Raw genomic sequence first — 23,642 nt, forward strand, 5'->3', positions numbered from 1 at the left:
GACGTATTATGGTATTATGACTATTATTATTACTTGTATTGTCTTTCCAACCCAAGGTAATTGCTCATTACAGGAGAATTTTTTTCTGTGCTATTTATACCATGTACTTCGATGATTCTTCTTTCTTTATATAACCCAAATATTCAGTTCAAGATTTTTCTTTAACTTCAACTCCTAGAGTATTAAATGATGAGTCATTCTTAATGGAAAATTAGATGACCAATTGTGTTATTTCTCCTTTTCTCTGTCATGGACAAAATGCATGGCTTTCTCATCGTTTCTTTTAATAGGTATTTGTTACCAATCTTTTTTGTCTTCTTCCAGACCCGAATTAGCATCTAGGTTGCTTAGGCTGGAGCCTAGAATAACGTATAACCTAGGGGCAAGGGCGCCCATCAGGGGGAGCAAGGTGAGGCGCTTGCCCCTAGAGGAAATTGTACTTTCGAATATTGAAAATTCAATAGTATTTTTACATTAGTTACAGCAAAATTTGAAACTTTTTTGAAACGTCGCTTATACTTGCCCCCTCTTGGAAACCACAACATGGTCGCCCTTGCCTAGGGGCGGATTTTTTTTTACTTCCTTTCCAATAAAGCATTATATAGGCTATTAATAACAAATTTATATGGGAGCTTCCTCGTGGCTTGTAGTTAGCGTACGCGCCTGTGGCGTCGAAGACCCGGTTTCGATTCCCGGCGGGAGCTCATGTGATTGGGATCCCACGTTAAGCTGTAGGTCCCATGTATCCTCGTTCATGAAGGGATGCTAAACTAAATTAAACTAAATTAAAGTAAAACCAAATCAAATCAGTTTATTTATTATGCTAGAAATTTCCCGCGGTGCCGAGTCTGCATTGTAGATTATTATATGCTTTTCTTTTCCAAGATCTAAATGTACGGTAATATTTTCTTCATGTGTAAAAGCAGAGTGAGGAACAGCAACAGTATCACCTTCAAATTTGGCAAATAGAAATGTATTTGAAATTACATTCATTTTTCTGCAGTGGGGGATGTTCCAAGAGTATACTTTGAGGCACTAGAGTGTGTTAATCCAATCTTATTTTCTTTGGTGGAGTTTTACCAGCTTCTTCAGCATGCTCACTATTATAAAATGCCTTCTTTCTAAAAATCACCTTCTGGTCGCTTATTTCCATTTAGTCTTGTTTCTGCTACTACATAACTACTGATATACATCTAGATAGAAATCAGCAACCAATCACATTCTGATGTTTTAATACTACTTCTAACTGCATACAGAGAGAGAGAGAGGTGTAAAGTTAGGCTGCGTTCTCACTCACATTGCTTAAATTTGTTGGAACTCTGTTGTCTGATTTTACTTCTCCTTTCTTCCCATGATACACATTGCGTTTTTCTTCAACAACACATCTTGACCGTTTCGATTTTTCTTCTTTCTGATTTGTGAAGTGTTCATATTTTTGAACCATGTACGATCTATCTCGTCTCGTCTAGTGAACTTTTCTCGTATTCTCGTCTCATTTCGATTCTCGAGAAATTTTTTGACGTCTCGTCTCGATTATCGGAAAATTTTTCTCGTTTATTCTCGTAGTAAATTTATGTATAAAATTTATTTCCTGATTTTTTGTACTTAACTTCATCTACAAGTTTCTAGAATCCTCCCGCATCAAAACATAGTTGTCATTCAAGTACGGTATATTGTGCACTGCTTAAAAGTTTGATTAATGTTTTAAACTATGTTCGTATAATCATTATATAAATATATAGTACTTAACTATGAGTCGTGTAACAATAAAACAGTGTTTTGATATCTAAGACTTGACTGAACTAGTGTTGCTTCCCCAAGACTAGAAATTTCTCGTCTAGTCCCTATTTTCAATTCGAAAAATAGACAAGAACTGTTATATCTCTCGTTATGTATCGAATTTGATAATGCACTTGCCTTCTCGACTCTCGTTGAAACAAGATTATAAATTTATTGTTTCGTAGGCAATACTATTCATATATAGAAAAAATTAAATGAAAAACTTTCAGTTTAACGTCGTACGATTATATACTATAGGTTAAGGGAGACGGGTGATGCTGATGAAAGGCAAGCGAATGATGAAAAATTAGGTGTAATGAGAATGTGGAATCAAACGGAAATACCTCGAGAAAACCAGCGGACACTATGTTGTCCACCAAAAACTTACTTGGCCGGGATCGAACCAGAGACCCCATGTATCAGAGGTAAGCGCTCTACCATTAAGTCACCGTGCCTCCTTTCCATACATAGAAGAAGACATTACACTACACACAAAGTTTTAATTAATCACTATTGCTATTCCTTTCGTTCTGTAGAAAGAATGCTTTGCTTGTGCTAACTTAATCCCTTACGTTTTTTCTCTCATATTTTTTATGTGGGGATATCGTGCTAATTTTTTTTTTCCTAAATATTTTTCTGTGTCGAAACCAATTCTTGCTTCCTCCTCTTTCTTTTTAGGGAACCTGATCTTTTTTGTCCCCTTGTTAAGATCCATTTTACACATTAACTTTAGATTCCCACCGAGATTAGCTAACACTTCTTGTAAGCCGCCTTCTTTCTCTGCTACCGTTGATATACCATAAGCGCATCTTAATACCCTAAATAACGTCTTGTTTATCTTTATGGCTACTTTATTTTGGTCGTAGGGCTCTCTCATTATTTTTATACTCGCCCTTGTCCTATTTTTCTTTATTTCAACCTCCTGTTCTTTTGCCATCACCATTTTATCATTGTTCTCAGAATATTTCTCGCAAAGTTAAGAATTTTCACTCATTCGTGCATCTTAGTTCCATATATACAGAACACTATTAAAGTTATTCAATTTCAGTTATAAATTGCAGTTTTTCTATTCTCTTTTTCCTCTTCTTGCACACCGTATATTATATTCCCTTAAGTAGTTTTTACACAATTATCGAAACATGTTTTCATCTTTGTTTTAGTTGTTTCAGATCTTCTCTCTCTCTCTCTCTCTCCCCTGACATGATTTCCAGAGTTGTTTGTTTGTTCCATTCAATTAGTTTCCTCGCCTTTCTAAAATACTCAATCATTCTTGCATCTGTTGTTTAGTGTCATATACAGTATGTTCCACAGTATATGCGATCTGAAAGCATCTAGTCTGTTACTTACCAAAGGGACTGACATACAAAAATGTGCCCATCTCTATATACAATTAAATACACAAAGTATATGAGGTAATAGTATACGTGTTAAATATATGTTAATAATAAACACGATTCAAATTATTTTTGGTACATTATGAAGTTGGAAAATTATGGAAAACGAACCTGACATATTTATACAAGTCATATGTAAAAAATTCTAATAATCAACTAGCCACTTCATAATCTGCGTCTATTGCGTTTATAGCATACCTAATATTTTAAAGTGACGACGATGGAAACAAAAACTTGACTTTAAACAATAGTAAACCTTCATGATACCATTGTAACTATCCGAAGATGGCAAAACTTGAGATTCATTTCTTGGACAATTACTGATTTTTTTAATCTCCAACAGTCGATCATGCTGAGATGTATAGGCAGGAAAAAGTTGGTAATGTCTTTACTAAAAAATTGCCTATTTACTAGCATATCTATCTATCTATCTATCTATCTATATATATATATATATATATATATATATATATATATATATATATATATATATATATATATATATATATATATATATATATATATATATATATATATATATATATGCTAGTAAATAGGCAAATTACAACTTATGAATTTATGAATTACATTTAAAATACCTCCGATTCAATGGTGCAAACGTTTGAACAATTGAAGTGGAAGTGTTTTAAATTTAATTCATAAAGTTCTAATTTGCTACTCTGTACAAATGCACATGTTACGTTTTACTATCTTCGCATAGATATAAGGCAGAGGTACCAAATATTTCAGAGCAGGAAAAGGAAAATTTTACGATTTTTAGTGGGGTGAAAAATACAGAAAGATATGTGATATTTAAATTTGACATGTAGCAAACGCATATATTTTTTCACATAGGAACCTACAAAACTTTTATTTGGAAACTCGGAGAATCTGATTTGCAATAATTGCAACACATAAAAAATGTAGTGGATAAGTGGAAGTAAGTTATTTATCTGGGTTATTGTTACTCTAAACATGAATAACATGGAGAATAGCTAAGATAGTATAGTATAGTTTTTGAAATTATTGTTAAATGATTAAATATAAAAGTTTCAAACAAGATAAATGCCATCCATTTTTTTAAAACTAAATAATGAGCTTTAACCCATTTTTATATACCATAATTTGTTAGATTTACATAAGACTTTAATAATTAAATGAATATTATTTATAACTGAACATTATTATTATTATAGTCAAAATAAAATTAATGAGATCAATCTTAATTAAGTTGTGGCATTAGCAACTAACATTGTTGAGTGCGACTATGAATTTATAGGCCTACTGTATAGATTTTGTTTTTTAGTCTTTTGCACACAATATGTTGTACAACACTTAGAAGGTTATAGCATTTGAACTGGAAAACAGAAATTAAATGTATAGTAATCATCCAAAATTTGAAATGAATCTGAATTTTTATGCTTGTTTTTTTTTTTTTTTTTTTTTAAACAAACAGTTAATCTTTTAATATTTGGAAACATACAACTAATAATATAAGAGGACTTGTTTTATTTTGAGGAAAATATTTTTACGAATATACATTCTTTTTTTTACATGTAGCTTGAATCTGGCTTGGAAGTTTTAATATAAACATTTTACTTATATTATTTTGTTTTTCCTCTAGTATCTATATCAGAGAACAGTTCCCTCAACCCAACTTATGTAGTAATTGTGCATAAACAATTTAGAGGGGAGAAAAGTAAAGGGAAAGAAAGCTTTCTTACAAGGTAATTTACCGACCATTTCCCACTCTGGTTTTTAGTGGCACGGAAAACGGTAATTACTTTGTCACTTTATAGTGCGAGCGCGCAACAACAATCGTTCCTTTTTTTTTTTTTTTTTTTTTTTGTTTAGCAAGAGCAACCTTTCCGTGATTTGATGACTTAATATAAGTAGAGGGAATCCTGGAAAGGGTCATTCTGAGCGTTTTTGTTTCCCTTTTAAATCCCTTTTTCACGTTGATCCCCTATTCCCCACCCTCTCCTCCATAACCCCTACACTTACCTTCAACTATCAGCTTCTTTTCTTGGCTGGACATCGCGTGAACACTTAATCAAGTTTTTTTTCTATCGCCGAATTCTATTTCCTCACGCAGCATTTACACGGTGAATGAACACCGACTTATTTAGGAAACTCAAATTTAAGTGGCTTTGTGTGTGTGTGTGTATACATATATACTCCCGTTTCTTCCTTCAACTTAACGAAATGTGAAATAAATCATTATTTTTTTCTCTCTCTCTCTCTCTGCTACTTTTCGTAGTATTTTTATAATATCTTACCAGTAGTCAATTTTAGTATGTCAAAAGTTATTTTTATTCTTGTAGTTGCACGAAAAGGTTATGTATGTGATCCTTCTTAACAATATATGTCAAGTACATTTATAACTTTAGTTATGTCACGGAAGAATGTAAGCTTCAAAAATGGTAATAACACTGGGAGTTTTTTGCATCCCTTCTTTGATCGTATATAAATAAATTGTTTACAACGCTTCAGAGCTGCTTCTACTCATAACAATAAAGAAATAAGTTCAGTAAACATTTCCACATAATCGAGTTGTTTCAGCGGAAAAATGAACTTTGGGAGTTCATATATACAGGAAGCTATTAGTCATAGTAGGGCAGGGATGCAAATAAGCAACAAAATTTTACTCGGCCAATATAAAAGCTACTAGCCACATCCCACAACAGAAATCATTTACTTCGGTATGATATTAAATACTCGCCCACACCGATGAACCACTCGCCCCGGGCGAGTGGGCGAGTGGATATTTGCATCCCTGTACTAGGGAGACGATGATTAAGAAAAATGAATGATGATGGAATGTGAAAGTGGGAGGAAACGGGAGTACCCCAAGAAATCCCACGGACACCACAAGCTTACTTAGCAGGGGATCGAACCAAAGACCATATGTACCAGATCTAAGCGCTCTACTACTTAGCCACCGTGCTTAAAGAGATTGAAGTTTAGCGTTCCGTTTATCAGTAAGGTTATACAGCATGGGCCATTTTAATCTTTTCACGGAAATATCTCGTAAACGGTTGAACATAAATGAACTGAACAAAAACTCAAATAGGAAAGCCATGGAGGAAATCGAATAATGTTGTCGCGGTACCCCTCAGGGCCGCCTTTCATGGGGGTCCAGGCCCAACTTAGAATTTTTAAACGAAAGTATGGGCCAAGTGATACCTCTCTCGATAGATCTTCATACACTAAACAGTGTTCTGGCAAAAGATTGTTCATATGGGTCACCGTTTTCAAAATGTCCTCCAAGACATGGTGTCTATATCAGATACAATGTCCAGTACCACTAATATGAAAACGGTTGAAGATAATAACGGATGAATAGAATAAAACTCCTATATGAAAACACAGAGGGTATTTATCATTCCACGGCTCGAAAATGTTGCAACCGAGGAGAAGATTATTAGAGTAAAAGTGCCATAATACAAAAGATGAATCTAATTTTTAGAAAATCATCGGTCCAACGTTAAGTGGGTGAAGCGGGACGGGAAGGAACGCTGGAATTGCAAACAAAAACCTTAGTTTTTGCAAATTGTATCTACACAACAAAATTATTATCTGAAATGTGTTTTTATAAAAAATAGATGTCCGTAATGGAAAAAAGTAGGTAAAATTCTTGTTAAACGGTACCTTCCATTTTGATTGCAGGCAATGATTTGTGCAAAAATGAATCAACTGAAATGCGAAACCAATTTGTCGAACAATGCAATTTTAGAACAACCTGTACAAACGTTGGTTTTGCTCAGATGTCTTCTGCACAATATTGGTTCATTATAGTACCAGTCACTTGTACACCCAAGTGTTTCAGACAAACCATACCTATTGCAAGTAAAAGTGGTGTTCTCATTTGAAATTTTACCATTTATTCCCGCTTCACCCACTTACGGAGGGAGATCGGAAAGATAATTTTGTAAGAATTAGATTTCCTCTTGAGCATTATGTCACTTATACTTTAATAATCTTTTTCTTCATTGGATTATTTTCGAAGCGTGGAATGATAAATACCCTCTGTGTTTTCTTGTAGGAGTTTTATTCTATTCATCCGTTATCATCTTCAACCGTTTTCATATTAGTGGTATTGGACGTTTTATCTGATACAGACACCATGTCTTTGCGGACAATTTGAAAACGGTGACCCATATGAACAATCTTTTGCCACAACGCTGTTTAGAGAATGAAGGTCTATCGAACGAGGTATTTAAAAATTCTAAGTTGTGCCTGGGCCCCCATGAAAGGCGGCCCTAGGGGGCACCGCGACAACATTATTCGATTTGCCACATGGTATTTCCTATTTGAGGTTTTGTACAGTTCATTTATGTTCAACTGTTTTCGAGATATTTCCATGAAAAGATTAAAATGGGCCACCCTATATAAGGTATATAGGGTGTTTCAAAACAACACCGACAATGTTTGGGAGGTGATTCCTGACACCAAGATAAGACGAAAAGTATAGACCAACCTGAGTGCACAAATGCTTCCTTTCGGAGTTATAGGCTGCTGAAAACATGAAAAAATGAACTCTAAAGGTCTCTTGTTCCAAAATCATGGGACCTACTGTAGTCGGGTGAAGATTTCACTTAGGAACTAATATGTAAGCTATCCAAAAATACATGTTTCAGAATCCTAATTTACTCACGCAATGATTTTTAGAGAGACAGTGTGGCTAGGGTAATATAATTTGAAGTACTCACAAACTACCTCTTTAAAAATTGTTGCGGAAGTACCATAGGATTCTGAAACATGGATATTTAGATAAGGCACATACTAGTTCCTAAGTGAAGTCGTGACCCGATTACGGTAGGTATCATAGTATTGGAGTTATGGACCTTTAAAGCTCATTTTTTATGTTTTTAGTAGCCTATAGATCCGAAAGGAAGCATTTGTGCACCCAGGTTGGTCTATACTTTTTGTCTTATCTTGGTGTCAGGAATCACTGCCAAACTTTGTCGGTGTTGTTTTGACACACCCTGTATATACATAGAGCTTCATGTGAAGTCCAATTAATACGAGCTTTCATCTGGAATCGAACTCGAGTCTCCCGCTAGTTATAGAGTTGAGGTGGCATGTTGTCGTTGTTGTCTCCAAATTATAGCATATGTGGGAAGTCGGCCATGTTAGGCGAAACAGGAATCCCTAATGTAGAGAATTTATATGAGATACATGTTGTGCATTATAAAGAATTAAAAGAATAAGTAATGCAAGTTTCCCGTGTGTCATTGTAACACAATATATGTATATTTCATATAGACTAATCATAATATTAAATATCTGCATATGTGCATACGTAATGTGTGAGCGTTTGATAGAGAAAGAGAGAGAGAGAGAGAAAGAAAGTACATAGTTGAAAATAATATACAAGTATAATCTGTAATTATTGTCATTTTTCTTACTATTCTGTAGCTTTAGTATATGAAATGCAAAACGCTAGCTGAGTGAAAAATAAGATATACAACTTACCGCTGATAATACAATAAAAAATTAATAATAAAAATATGGAATATTACCCGGATGTCTTTAACAAAAAGATAGAGCATATGTAGAACCTAAGCCCTTTGTGATTTTACTTCAACAAAAACATAAGAATAACGATTTCGAAACGTGATGTTGACGTTTAAATTACAAGATTGTATAATTCACGCAAATTCTTCATCAACATGTGTAATAAATCTTTTCCTAAATATGATTTGCATGCTGTTAATTGGATACAGCAATAATCTCTGAAAATAAGAGATAAATTTCAAATACGTTGTTGACTAATTGTCTTCTATATTTATCTAAAAAGATACTTCAGTAAGACAATACTATTTTGCAGACGAAATAGCGTTTTTAACAAAGACAGTACCAGATCGATTGATTTATATTTATGTCGTTTTCACCAATAAGGCTATATAAAACGAGACCTTCAGTTTAGAGTAGGATCTGAACCACTGAAGTGCATTCGATTCTTTCCAACTCCGGGAATCGAATCTGTGAAATCACACATTAAAGTCACATCCTACGACCTCTAGAGTAGGAATGCGTGCGAATATAGAAATGAAACAAGTAGCACGTGTACACTACCTAAAGGAGTTTGGTTTACATGGCCTGAGTAGATTTCTACCACTTCCGGGTTTAGTAGAGAGATTAGAGTGGAGAAGGAACGTACTTTTGGGTCGCTTAATCGATTGCAGAAAACCTCTTCTCGTTATCTACTGGTATTACCGTTTTTACTTTATAGCAAGTGGTTGATTTACGCCACTTCCGGTTTAAATAGAGGGTTAAGAGAGAAGTTAGAACCTATTTTTAGAACAATACATATACTTCAGAAAAACCGCTTCTTGTCACCTCTTATCATTTTTAACCTGGAAAGGCTAATATTGAACCGTACAATAGTGGATTTCTAGTACTTTCGGTTTTACTTGTAACAGATAGTTAAGTGTGGAGATTAAATGTATTCTTGGGTTGTTTCGTTTTGCAGGAGACCACTTTTCGCTATCTATTACCGTTTCAGCTTTATGGTGAATATCTCCTCCTTCAAAGAACTCTCTTCCATAACCAAAATTGAATTTGATTCATCAAGTAGTTGTTGAGAGTTTTTGTCTTCTGGACGTACATGGACGAATGAGCACATGGACACATTAAATACTTTAAGGAAGTTCGGTAAACCTAACTCCATAATGATAATAACATTCAATAAAAAGTTAGTAATGAAATTATCATAAGATATCGAACGAAATTAATAACGAATTGTAAAAGTTCACTGTAAAGCATGAAATTCAAGTTCAGAGTAAACAACTACCTACTTAACCTTACAACCAATTGTGTGTAGGGAGATATTTTTTTCTCATTGGTGTTAATTACATATTTGATATAAGATTATGCTTACAATTATATATATATATATATATGGAGGGTCCGAGTTCAATTCTTGACGGAAGCTCATGTGTTTCGGATCCCACGCTAAGCTGTAGGTACATCTCGGTGCTCAAAGGGATGCTAAATCCCAATCTAACCAATGGATCAAATGATTCGTTCCCTGCTCCACTTCCCAAGGCCAAACCTCAAATGTCGTTTCTGGTTTACCTAAAGTTCCAAACGCAAGAGAACCTAACGTACAATAGTCTATTCTGAGTGCGTTAACACATATTATATACGCATTAATAGTATAAAGATGTTCAAATAATTCTATGAGAAAACTGGTGTTTGAATCAAAATTTCATTTCGTCATCAAGACAATCCTCTGGCAATAGTAGAAGTTACATAATAATTCTTTGTATTTTAGTGATTTGCTATTTGTAGAATGCAGACTTACTATTTAGTACAAACATTTACTGAAAAGATCTTCCCTTAAAGGAAGCATTGTATATTAATTAATGATACAATATATTTTGATGGCTGTTTTCGAAATAGACAAATAATCTCCTTTAGATTATAAAAGCATAGAAGGTTCTACCTTCATAACTGAAACTCTTAGGGACGCATAAGTAGAATCCGGAAGAATGTCTCTTTTCATTACATGCCTGCAGTGAAATGTAACGAAACCATACACTATATTTGATTAAATACGTCATGAAAAAACACAAAGAATCGACAATTTATTCATACATAAAGCCTAATATGTAATGACAGTATTTAACAAATAAAAACATTGAAACATTTGTTCCATATGTATTTGTTTGACACAAAAAAATAAAAATAGACCTGTTCATGTGAAAGTAGTAATGGAAAAACACGAAAGACAGCGTAATCGATTCTACATTACTTTAATCTACTTTGTTCTATTGTTCAATTCTGTTGTATCCTGCTCTGAACTTGAAACAACATGTTTTCGTATTAGAGACACTTATCAACAAATCTCTGCTTAGAAATTGTATTGTTTTGTGCATTACTCAAAGTTTATACTTGGTCTGTGCCCTGCCAAATATGACAGGCTACCCTAGGAACACTAAGGTATTTTTGGGTTACATGGAACACCAACGGGAGGGGGGGGGGGCGCTCTGAGGCCCACAGCATGAAGGTAATTATTTCTCATGGAAAATAATTTATCTTGTCTGATATGAATTTGGGATCTCTAAGATATCATATATTTTTATTCTCTATTATTACTAGGTTTCTAAGTACAGTATTGCCAACTATATGTGTGTAATTGTTTAAGTTACCATTTTTTTTTTGTTTATATCAGTAACTATGGCCTATTTATTTAATTTGTTTGTGTAGAAAAACTATCAAACAGATCAATAGCAACTTAGTACAGTGTAGTATGTGTACAAAGGCAGCATCTAAAAGCATTTTGGTGGTGGTGCAGTGAAGTGGGGAGAATGGGGAAGAATGGGGTATACTTCAGTATTCCAATGAATTCAGGATTATTTTTTCATAATTCTATCCTGGTTATCCTTGGAATCGCGAAATTCTTTCAAATTTTGTTTCCGTAAAAAGATAGAAGTGTGAAGGACGTTCAATGGACACTATAGGGGATGTTACCAGAGAAGCAGTGTTGCCAATTCAACATAAGTTACAATTTTTCTAGTAGCACAACGTCATTCCATTTGCACCTATGGAATGAACATGTAAATCGTAAGCAAACAAGCTATGACTTGTTTGTCAGTTTTGTACACTAACACCACTACAGCATCATGAATATTACAAGGGATTCATTGCAAGAAATGTACCAATGCTTCCATTTGTTCCATTTTCATTATCAAATAAAATGTTGAAATCTCTGTCTTTTGCATCAAAATCTGGCAGGGTTATTTCCACCTTCCTATATTCAGCTCACTACCTTCTATGTCAGATTCATTTAAAAGTTCTTTAAGTTCTTTCTCAGTTGAACTTTGGCGAAGAGCACGATTTGCCACTGTTCCAATGCTGCTGCAGATTCCCACATACAGTCACAGTCACAGAATAACGAACTGACAATTTCCTATAAAATATGCGCCTTCAGTCAGTGTTTAGGTTGCTATTTGTCGATTCTATGATTGAAATACTTGATAACACCAGAGGTGCAGCAGCATAGTTCTTTCCCATTACTATTGAAATTTGATTATCTTTCTTTATATATATATATATATATATATATATATATATATATATATATATATATATATATATATATATATATATATATATACATACATATATATATATATATATATATATATATATATATATATATATATATATATATATATATATAAAGAGAGGTAATATCTGTGTGTGGTTATAATATAAAGTGCCATATTTAGGTATTAGCAGTATTAGCAGGTTTGAAGGAATAAACTAATAGAAAATAAAATATTTAGGTGGCAAAAAATAACCACAAAAATGTATATACTAAATTTTTATAATGTGTAGTTGGCAACACTGCACCAGAATAATAGCTCAGTGTGCCCCTGCATGTTGTAATACCAAAATTGTTTCAAAGGAAAATAAAATAACTAGCCAAAACACTGGAATATAACAGCGTATGCGATGAACACCCCCTTAGGACTACCAAGAGGGGGCCTCTGTAGCCCACAACACTTTCTTTATTTATAAATAGAAAAAAACCACTAAAAAGTAAGCAAGTACGTTTTATGATGGGGTCAAGCTTGACAATATAATTTTTTTCTGATTTTTATGCAATTAGAAATGATACAAAATGTAACAAAAATAATTAGTGGGCCTCCGAGGTCCCTCTTGGTGTTCCTAGAGTTAAGCTGTGGTTTCAAGATATAAAATTAAAATTAGCCAGTATTTCTAGCTTCTATGTTCGTAATATTCACTCTCTGTCTCGACTCAGATCTCAGTATCGCCCATTCTTACAGTATTTTATCAAACATGACAGTTACTAATCATATTTTTTTTCTTTCACAATTATGTCCTCACATTCGGTTTGAAGCATTTCGTGATATTATTCATTAGAGCATCCTGGTATCCATATGCACATTCGTGCATATTTTTAAAATTTTCTCACCTTAGGACAACTTCATGTTATATACACTAAAAAAAAAAAAAAAAAAAAAAAAAAAAAGTTGGTTCATTTCTAGTGGCTCCAATTCTTTGACATAAAATCGCAGCAAAAGAGAAAGTTTGACGGTGCGGTCACAAAGCGTTTATGTGGAGGCATATTTGGCATCGGTGAAGCAAATGGGTTTCGAAATGGAAGTGGGCGGGGGAAAGAGGTGGACTAACAGGAGTGGATCATACTCTCTCAATCGAATGGGTGTAGATTTGAAGAGGAGGAGGAGGAAAAAGTAGTAGCAATTTATCACCCTGTTATGCATGCCTGAAGGGAAGCGATAGGAAACAGGAGAACATCACGCAATGGATTTCAACTCACTGCAAAATGCTTCCATCATAGGAGGAAAAAAAAAAAAGAAAAATACAGATTCTTTCCATACGACATAATACCCCACCACCATCACATACACACAGTCGTATACCAAAAGAGATAGGCAGAGATCTAACTAGAAAATAGAAAAATCAAAAATTCAATGCACGAAGTATTATTTGATACAATATTCGATGGAGAATCATTGAGATGAAAGAAAATTAAACAAAATTGTCTAAAGTAATCGAAGAGTAAAATTTAAAAATTAAATTTTGTTTCCTCCTAATTAGATGAAGCACTTAAAAGGTGTAAATTAGAAAAAAAAAGTATATTTATTGTTAAATACCTACGCGTAAGGTTATTAAGAGGTGTGTGAATCAACATTATACATTTAACATAGACATAAATTCAAACTGAAGTGTTTAAATGTTGAAGGTAAAGTTGTATATATGCAAGTAGGAACAATATAATCACATTTCTTGACAATTTCCATTTCTTCCTTTTATGACTTCAATTCATTTGTTAAAGTCTTCATTTGTAACATTAAATACTGACTCATTTATCAAAATAATCAATACCCTACCTACAACTATGGCAAATGGGTTTGATCTACAAGAAACAAAAAGCTAAATCAGATACATGAAATCTGATTTCAGATTTAACATTCTGAGCAAATTCTAGTCTAAGATCATGTATCACATTACCCACCTATCGTTTGAAGTAAAAAAATAAAAAAAAAATGAAACTCAAGATGGCGACCGTTCGCAAACCATCATCCAAAAGGTTTGCCCCTAGCAATATTGTACATTTCCCACATCAAGTTCAATATAAATACATCCCTTCGGATTTTAGAAGGGGTAATAAGGGATTTTTGAATGTTAGGATGCTTTTGCTATGTTAATAAAATTAAAAAAAAATGATGGAAGCAATTGCTGTTGCAAATGTACAGTCGATGTTTATGCAAGTAATTGTGGATCACGAGTTGAAGATTGGATGTGATATGTATGTTATCAAAACCAAATAGCAATGTCACAGTACAAACAACGTGAAAATTGAAGTTTGATTTTTTTTAAAATTTTGTCTAACCCTCCAGTATCCATGTAAAAACTTTAGTAAGTCGAACCAATATTTGAAAATATAAAATATTTAATTCTTTAGATTTCTCGAGTTAAAAGTTCTTTAGTTTAATTTTTACATTTTATTCCATGTACAGATTAGTACTAGTGCTGTTGAATTTTTGTGACATTTGCGGTTTTCGGTTTTTGAGAAAACCGGTTTTCTGAAAACCGAAAAAACCAAAATCGCAAATGCGGTTTTCAAAACCGAAACTGCAAAAGCGGTTTTCAAAACCGAAATCGCAAATGCGGTTTTCAAAAGCGAAACCGCAAAAGCGGTTTTGGAAACCGAAACCGCAAAAGCGGCTTTCAAAACGGACATTTCGGTTTTATGAAATTTCACTTTTTTCAAAAACCGGTTTTCGGTTTTTTTCAAAAACCGATTTCGAGCACTAATTAGTACTTTTCATCTGAGCATTACACTAGCCTCCTAATCTAAATAACACTGTGAGTACTCTATCAAGCAAAGATTATGTCCATAATTTGTCCGATAGGAATACATGAAAAAACGATTTTTGATTGTCCATATCTTGAGGATCATTAACGAAACTCGATTTCTAACTTTTGACTCTCTCGAAACCTGGCAAAAATTGATAATGATCCATCAAGTTTTTACAACATATCCTTAGCTCTCAGGCTAAGCTAATCAGTTCAATTGCGTAGGTTAGTAAAATTCTTGCTCTTGGGAAAGAGAGGATTTATATGCGCTCTGTTCACGCATCTCGCAACAAGTTGGAGTACAGAGGTTGAACAAAATAATGTAAAGAGTAGTCGGAAATCACATGCATGTTTCGAGCGTTATTGTTCACCACGTGTTGAAGTTGGCAATCGTACTTATTTTATCGTGCATATGTTGCTTACACTTTGCGTACTTCTTATCATTATTTAGATCATCCATGAGTGGTATGGTGGCATACTTTACACAATCTTAATGAGGGCATATTGTCGGTACCTGCTTAATGGAAGTTATTTTTTGATAATGGCAAGTGTTGTGTAAGTGATATTATAAACATTATTAAAATTTGTAACAGTGCTTGAAATGATATCATTTGTGAGGATTTGTAATTACAACCACAAATATTACTGATGTAATGCCAAAGAAACAGACAAAAGCAACAATCAATTTGAAAATTGTCCACAAATACCTCTACATCATTTCAATCTGTAGACATACAACAACCTTCAACCAAGTTTTTCGTATCTTCGGTACGGTTTGCAATATCAAATTAAAATAAAAAAGTATTATAATCTTTACGTATTATGTTTCGGAAACCATCTACGTGATTAGGTGCGATTCTTATCACAGTGCTTTTTCGAAATAAATCCTTTCGGAAAAAAATGTCAAATTTTCAATTCCTTGTAACGTTGTTGCTATTTATTGTAAATACATCAAATCATGACCATTGTGTACAACAATAAGATGCTTTGACTGTACATTGCCCCATCCACTTCACTTGTTTCATTACTTGTTTCATTTCAGTAGTTTTCCAAAATTCGGACGTTAATGATATTGTAACCTCCTTACTCTGCAACAATGAACAATAAGTATTGTATTGTGTGTTTCGTTCGTTTTCAACACTGACAATAAGTGTTGTATTGTGTGTTTTACTGTAAGGGGACAGACTACTAAATATTTTTCAAAAGCTAACAATTTTTCTTTTGCCAGGTTTTCGTAAATGAAAAGAGATAATGAAATGTAACTTACCTCAATAATAGATAATGTTATTCTACACCCGAAAATACGAATCGAAAGAATTTTCAGTGTTGCCATCCATAGAAATTACAGTGTGACCAGAATTTGAATTACCCAAAAATCTAGGTTAAGGCAAAGACTAGAAAAATGAACTCAACGGTAATTGATGACTTATCACGCTGTCTGTGTTTCTTGTTAACTACTTTTTAAATAATATTTATTCTGTAATAACTTACATACATTATTACAAAATAAATAAGTTAGTACAAAATAAATACAAATATTATTTAAACAGTAGTAAACAAGGAACACAGACAGCATGATAAGTCATCAATTACCGTTGAGTTCATTTTTCTAGCCGTTGCCTTAACCTAGATTTTTGAGTAATTCAAATTCTGGTCACACTGTAATTTCAACACACTGAAAGTTCTTCCGATTCGTATTTTCGGGTGTAGAATAACATTATCTATTATTGAGGTAAGTTACATTTCATTACCTCTTTTCATTTACGAAAAATTGGCAAAAGAAAAATTGTTAGCTTTTGAAAAATATTTAGTAGTCTGGTCCCTTAATATATAGTTTTGAAATGTACAATAGCCTGACGTAGTGTCACTAAAAAGAAACAAACAACTTCAATTTTATGTTGGGTTGGCAACCTATTAATCTGATATTGTTGCAAGTATGTCAAACAATATCTTCATGCCAATTGCCAATGTTTATAGGTGCAAAATTTCAACGTGTTCAATGTATTTGTTAAAAGCTACAAGAGCGTTAATTCCATCAGGTAACTTTTATACCAATGAATAAAAATGGCTAAAATTTTGTATGAAGCGAACAACAAAAGGGGGAAATCGTTTGATCTACTTTGAAGTACCAACAGATCAACAGTGTTGCACGTCTAACAAAATGTTATATTTTTTATTCAATTTTGCAACCTGGGGACGCTGGAGTATTACAAATTTCCAAACCTTAGAAGCACCTATCACACTACAGCATAACTAAGACATATTGGACTGTGTACATCTAAAGTATCTCAGTGTAGGATGCCATAGATGCGATGTGCCGTACTTCGAATGAATGGGAATGAAGTTACAACAGGTTGAAACTTTTTTTTTCGGAAAGCTTTGTTTTAAAAAAGTTTTGATGAGTAGCATATCTAAATACTTATATATGGTTACTAATAAATGATTTAATTATCTGGCTGTGGACATCAACTTGATATCTCAAATCGTTCCCTCAGATATGATAAACATTGGTAAAGTTAGCAAAACTGCTAAAATGGCGTATTTATGAGAAACATTTAAAATGATTTTCGTTTTCCTTTGCTTTTATAACATTACAGTAATAACTTCTAGTATTTGCAATCACACCAAGTTCTCACAATTATATAATAGTGTGAAACAGCGATTTAAGCATTCGCCTAACTTAAGGGTTAATAGTTCCCTGTAATGACAGGAGTCCATGGTTCGATCCCAGGTCTGTGAGTCTGTAGTAGACAACATCATGTTTGTGGACTTTCTCGAGGTTCTTCCATTTTCTTCCCACATTCTCATTCCAAAAAAATATTTACCTTAGTTTACTTTCAATAATCGTTTCGTTTCCTTTAACCGAAATGGCAAATTCGTGGACGCATTATACTAGAAATTTCATTTCACTTTCTTATATTAATTATATTTAGGGAAAGTGTAAGCCATTTTGAACTAATAGTTTTTAAAGCTTGCCTTTGAAATAGTTAACGTACATATTAATTAAAGCTCGCAAATAGAGAATAGTTCCTCAAATATAGTACTTCTCAAACCAACAATAAAGACATGCATTCTTCCTTCTATGGAAGTACAACCATAGAAGGAAAAGCTGAATGTTTTATTGTCATTAAAGTAGATTTGGAACGAAGGGACAGCAATATACTCAGTAATTGGGGGTATATTGTTATATTTTTTTCGTTTTCAACCACACAGACACACAAAAAAAGCAATTTTCCATTCCAACCCTCCTTCGCCCTTGGTCTAACTGATGAATGGTAAAAGGAACGGCTCAGTAGCATAAGAGACATTCCTGCAAGTCTGTTTTAAAGAATGTTCTCGGAAGCTGCTTTTGGACATTTACTGCAGAGAGGCATAGAAGTAACGACCCATGAAATGAGGGATGAAGCAAATTATCTTCTATCTAGCGCTGATTTACACCACTACCCTCTCTCTCCATTCCAGTAGCTCGCCCACCCAGACCCTACAGCAAACAGGGAGAGAACGGGCACAGTTAAAACAGAAAAAGAATAGAATGAAAGAAAAGGAAAAAAGAAGATAGAGATGGCATGGAATTCGGGTCCATAGAATAAAGATGTAATGTCTGTCATAGGAGGATGCTAGAGACGAAAAAAAAAAAGCATTGGAGTAGGGGAAAAATCTACTCGCTCTACCCCTTCTCTTCTTTGGCACGAGACAAGCCGTTTGGTCACAATGAAATTTTTCTTCATGAATAATGGGCGATTTGCGTGTGTAGTAAAATTCACCTAAACTTATCTCTTATACATGTATACTCTTATTCACAAAGTGGTGGACCACCTCTTTGTTTTAAAAAAATCATTCTTTATTTTGTCAATTGAATGCGTTCAAATGAAATTCTTTAAAACAAGGCTGAAGAAAGACGGAGAATTTAAAACTTATTGACATGTTTATAATAATTAGATTAAATACTTCTCATCATAACCAGTCTGTTATTAATGATCACTGTCATGTTACTTTTCGCAAAGTGAAAAGGGTTTCCATGCTCTACGGCTACTATTTACCTCTTCATTTTGATGTATGAATTACACTTGTAATATCCAGAATGAGCCTGATCATCTTTCCATCTCTTCTTTATTTCTACCACATTTTATATCACGACCCTAATGAAATACTCACAAAAAATGTACTAACTAGTTTCTTCCTTCATCGTGTCTTCACCATTTATTTCCTTATAATATCTTAACCAGTGCTCCCCTTTATATGTCTTAACTAGTTTCTCTTCTTTTTTCTTATATACTTAATAGGCTTTTAGTATACTTAACATTTTTCTCCGACTTCTTTAATTACCTTTCTGCTTACATCATTCTTTTTCACACTCACTTTCGAATTTTTCTAGGTATTTTCCTCTCTTTTATGTAACGTTTACGTTTCATCTCCATGTAGTACAGTGGTCCACATGAAATATGTATTTGGTGAGTCCTTGTGCAAATCTATTTACTCAGAAACTAACAAAATACACTTTTCTGCTTCCTAAATGCTAATTTTACGAGGCTCATTTAGAAGAAAAAAACAACCAATCTTAAGTACAAAAAGTTCTACATACCTTACTCTACTGTTCTATATATTCTCCAAACACATAAAATCACTTATCACAGAGTGATACCATTTTTGTAGCTTTATTCTACTTTGTTACTCCCAGTGTATCCAACCATGCGCAGCGTCTTTGATGTTAATCAGTAGAGAAACCCACATTACGCTTTATTTTTTGTGTAATTATGCTTTAGTTTTTCCAAATTATGCTTTATTATTAATTTCAGTCATTGTTTTATATTAATCATGTATAATGTAAAATATTTACTATACATTAAATATTCTAAATATCTTGATCCATTTATTAATATTTTATGCAACCAGTTTCTTTCATATTTAATGAGATTTCTACATAATGCATTGTAAAGAGATATGAATTACTCGAGTCAGTTTTTGTTTCACTAGTGTGCACCTTAGAGGTGCATATATACAGAAAGGGAAAGTAAAAGATATGACAAAAAATACAGAAAGTGCTCAAGTTCAAGAGGTACGCATAACAATATAGTGTGAAGTTCTTGTGTACTATTCATTTTTGGCGGAAAATTTTTTTCTTCTTTTCTTTTTACTTTTCTCCACATCAAAGTATTACACCGAAAAGTTTACAGAAATAAAAATTAGGTTTTCAGTGTTGCATTGTTATGTTTTCAATGATTTTGCTTTATAATATTGGTTTTAAAAAAATATTAATGTAGTATGTTAAACTTGCAGTTATACAGAATTTTCCAAGAATTGTGCTATATATTTTAATTTATACTTTATGATTTATTTTCTCAAATTATGCTTTATTATGCTTTTAAAATTAGTGTCTTCTGGACCCTTAAATAACCACAACCATGTTCAAGGTTCCAACCATATGTCTAAATTGCTATTATGCTTTTTATGCTTTTGGGTTGCTCTATTAATCAGCAATGCTGAGGTGCTTTCCGGACTTCGCTGCCCCATTTCAATTAGAAGAAATATATACCAAGGGGAACTTAAATACATGTTATATGCTTTTCAGGTAATATGAAGAATAGTTATCAATAAACATATTTTAATTTTTAGATGGGATAAATTCATTTATTTGTTCATAGCTCAAGTCGAAGGACTGTATGAGAAGACTGAAAAGTGTAACAACGTTTCCTTAAAACTATGGAATAACAATTTATTCAACTTCGAAAGAAAACATGGTTTCATTAAAATTGGCTAATTTTTTATCACTTTAATAAACAAAATATTGTATTGCTAAAAGCAAAGACCTTTAATTTTTAATATAGTATTTTGTATTAGTGTTGTTAATCTTCCAGACAAAATTGAATTAATGAAATTGGAGTCTTCATATCGTATTTTAGTATGTACAGTGGTGCTATTCAGCCAGTTTCCACTGGTTCGCTAGAACCGGTTGTTAAAATATTTCGAGTTTACAGAATCGTTTGTTATACCCAGATATAATAGTGAATATTACTCTGTTATACCCAGAAACAGTAAATTTTAGTATATCTTTTTCTAGAAATTCTTGCAGCTACAGGGTTAAAGTATGATCTTTCAAAACAATGTATAAGCGTTTATTTGTTAATCTCAAATGCTCATTTGTCAAGAATTAGAACTGGGATCATATGAGTGTAATGGTGAGGGTTATTTATATTTGAAACTCATACATACCATCGTTTATATTTGAAACGCATACAACTTATTTTTTTTTAAATCATCTATCTTATAATTCGTTTGGAAGATTTTCCCAGTGCTCCCTAATTTCGTCACACCACCTTATATTAGGACGCTGTGTAGGACTCTACCTGTCACTTGCGGTATCCTATAATTTTTTTTTTCATATACTTTGTTTGGTTTGTTTCTTTGTTTTCTATCCATCTAATTCCATCTCTTCCTCTCTCTCTCTATCTATATCTATATCTATATCTATATATCTATATCTATCTATCTATATATATATATATATATATATATATATATATATATATATATATATATATATATATATATATATAAGAACCGGTTGTTAAAAATTAGAATAGCACCACTGAGTATATATGCATAAAATTAGCAAAGGAAGGGCAAGGCTCTATTTCTCTTGACCCTAAAATGCGTTTTGATGCCAATTCGCGTCATAGTGAATCAATAACAATAATAATCGTATTCTTAAAATATGTACATTAGCGAATGGCGCACGCCAATGCCATGAGGCACCAATAAAGTTAAGCTTTCTACAACACAGTTTTCATCTAGTGGCATAGATCGGACAAAGAGTGTCAGAGAGCGTCAGAAAGCATATAGAAAGCATAAAACGTGCACGTTTGTTACTTGTATAATTTTTCACAAAACCTTTTTTGTTCTCTTAACATTAAAAAAAAATCATTGCTTCACAATCTTCCATACCACATTGTTTCTGCTGATATTGACACAAAGCTCTGTTTCCACTAGTGTAATACAACCATGACATATATCCTATAACTTGATACCCCACAAATAAAAACATAATAAATCATATTGTTGGATATTTACATTTATTACGTAATGCATACAGATTGAAAGAAGAAAATTATTTCAATACAACCAAAATTAATCCTTGCAATAAAGGGTTAATGGATGTTATTATCCCTTGTTTTGATATACAAGGTCGATACAAAGAATTCTTCTTCAAGCTGCAGAGAAGATGCATTAGTCTTGTCTGATTTCATCTCCAATAATAAAAGTAATTTAAGCTAATAAACAATACATTGTTTCACGAATGTTGATTTAAAAAGAATACGTTATATTCTTTTTTTTTTTTTAAAAAAAAACTAGAAATTGTATATATCCTCTTTCTTCTTTTCTTCTATCTTTCCATTCTTCGTTATGCTGAGTCAGTTCATTTTCATGTACACTCATGTCCAAAATTTTTGTCGCATGTCTATAATTATGTTGTTGCAGGGATATAATTTGATAAGGAATTCGTCCGGTATTTCTTATAATGTTAGTACGTGTATAATCGGCAAAGATATGTATGCGGCAAACTTCATGTCAAAAGAGCAATAAACAAGAACAATAAAACGAAAATAAAACTTTCTTGTCCATTTAGCAACATTTTGTTTTACTCATTCTAATTTTCGTATTTATAATTCTTTTCATATGAAATTTGCCACAAATATACATTTCCTGATTATACACATAGCATTAAAAGTATCCTGCAAAATCATTATCAAATTATATTTTTATAAGAAGATAGTTATAGATATGTGACAATTATTTTGGACATTAGTGTACCTTTTCGTAACTAAATTCTACATTATTCGTTCAGTATATTTCAATCGCTGCCTTCCTCTAGGTACTTTTCCTTCTGCATTAACTCCATAACCAACAGCATGATTCCTCCAATGTTTTCTAATCTGTCCAACAAACACCGTGTGCGTGAGTTTTCTCGGGGTTCTCCCGTTTCCTCCCACTTCTTCATTCCACCATTTCATTCATTACTCATTATCACCGTCTCCTTTAGCCTAACCGGCATAATCGTGGGACGTAAAAACTCAAAATTTCATTTCATTTCATTCTAATGTGTCCAATCACCCTATTCCTTCTTTCTGATACATTCTTCAGTATACAGTTCTTTTGATATGGACATGATTGTCTTAGTCGAAGGAAATTGTTCGAATGGTGCATTTTTTGGTTGAAAGAAGGACTACATTCCTTGAACATCACCATATTCGCCTGACTTGGACTTGGCGGACTCCGTGCTCTTTTTAAAGCTCAAATCTGTCCTCAAAAGAGACTGTTTTCAGGATGTAGCATCGGTTCAGGCTAATGTTACCAGCTATCGTCCAATGGCGTGTTGAACAGCACGCCATTGGACGATATTCTTTGGGGGTTTCAGAGCCTCTACTTCCGGTCCCGTGAGTGTATGGGTGCGTGAAGGAATGTATGGAGGAAACTAACATAGTAATAATTCGTTTAGTGGCATTAAATATTATTACGAGGTAGTCCCCGAACTTATTGAACTCATTGCATATGTTCAAAAATTTAAGACCATAACTTACTCCTAACCCTGATGTGACGTTTGGGAGTAAA

General features: G+C 33.1%; 1 protein-coding gene across 1 annotated transcript in view; it reads right to left on the reverse strand.

The window, feature by feature from the left end:
- The window catches only part of LOC145675696 (lachesin-like), an 866,246-nt gene that overhangs the window by 56,620 nt on the left and 785,984 nt on the right, over window positions 1-23,642 (reverse strand). The window lies entirely within an intron of this gene.

This window comes from Thermobia domestica, chromosome 2, assembly GCF_964235325.1.
Source record: "Thermobia domestica chromosome 2, izTheDome1.hap1.1, whole genome shotgun sequence".
Lineage (NCBI taxonomy): Eukaryota > Metazoa > Arthropoda > Insecta > Zygentoma > Lepismatidae > Thermobia > Thermobia domestica.